Here is a 1614-nt window from a genome sequence, read left to right as displayed (position 1 = left end):
AAAAAAAAAAAAAAAAAAAGAGCCTAGTTGGGTATTTAGTGGCTTCTTGCTTTCTTTCCTACAAGTGATGAACCATTTGCTTTCAATATAGGAAATTCTACAAACAACAACTTACATAGGTTAATATCAAACCATGAAAAAACGGAATCAAAGACTGCTAAGCTGCTGTACTGGTATCAAGGTATTCTTTTAGGTGTGAAATAATAGGGATTAATCCAATCCCTTGTGCATTCTACAGAAGCACACAGTTACATTTGCATCTGATGAAAGGTAACGCTATGAATAATTCAAAGATGAAAAGTGATCCCTAGCCACTACTCCAAATGTCTTACTTTGCCTCACCTAGCTAAAATGCAGTCACTGAGATAGCAGCAAAGCTGGATGGTGGGTGACTATTACACAGCCTTGAGGTCAAAGGCCATAAAGGCTTTCAAACTGAGTTTGAAATTTACACGAAGGTAAAATACAGCAACAATGAATTGGTTCAGGAATGATCTAGAACACAAGTAAAGTTACAGTGCCAAGAGAAAGGCTTTTTTTCTTATTCTTTTACTTAGACAGGATCTCCTGTACTCCAGACTCTAGATCTTCAAGCCCATGCTTCTAAAAAAACTGGGATAATCTGTGAACCACTATACTCAAGACGAAGGCTTTAAGGAAAGAGAACTTGGAGAAATCCAGTATTCACCTAAGTGCACACACAACACGGGAACAGAAACTTGCACCACGAGTATACATACTCCACAGCTCCAAAGGTGCAAGGTGTGGGGGTGAGAAGAGGAAGTACATCCACAAGCCAAAGAGCCAGGAACAAAAGGCGATTCTATTGAAACCTCAGCACAAATATTAAGGATCCTATATTCTAAGACAAAGGCAGTTTGTCCTTAACTGCAGGCAAGGGCAAACCTTCCTGTCTCTTCAACCATTATGATCCTGCTGGATCTTTGTTCTAGACAAAGTTAGCAGGACAATGATGCCTTTGACTATTAGCCAGTAATGCCAATACCTGAAATGGTTTGTTTTTTTTTTTTTTTACCAAGAGATTGCTCTGAATATAACTTGACAAAATTGTCTAAACTACTATTAACTTAAGCACCCAAACCCCTCACCTCCCCCCCACAAAAAAAACAAAAACCCAACCCCATAACTTTCATTTTTTTGTAACCACTGTCTTACCAGATTAAAACAAGGTTGGTTCAAATTAGCCTTTAGACATCAGAGAAACTTTGTGTGAGCCTATGTGAGAATCTGCCCAAGTGACAGGTTTTTGGAATGTGAGAAGAGAATCATAAACAACTGGAATAATAGTGCTTCATCCTCAAACTGCATTTCCCAGCCTAATATCGTTTGTGATCATCCAAACTTGCTTTTATTTAGCACAAAAATACAGCACTCGGGCTGGTGAGATGGCTCAGTGGGTAAGAGCACCCGACTCCTCTTCCGAAGGTCCGGAGTTCAAATCCCAGCAACCATATGGTGGCTCACAACCATCTGTAACAAGATCTGACTCCCTCTTCTGGAGTGTCTGAAGACAACTACTGTGTACTTACATATAATAAATAAATAAATCTTAAAAAAAAAAATACAAGCCGGGCGTGGTGGCGCACGCCTTTA

This window comes from Mus caroli, chromosome 18 (assembly GCF_900094665.2).
Source record: "Mus caroli chromosome 18, CAROLI_EIJ_v1.1, whole genome shotgun sequence".
Lineage (NCBI taxonomy): Eukaryota > Metazoa > Chordata > Mammalia > Rodentia > Muridae > Mus > Mus caroli.
The sequence above is the reverse complement of the archived record's forward strand: the minus strand, read 5'-3'. Positions refer to the sequence as shown.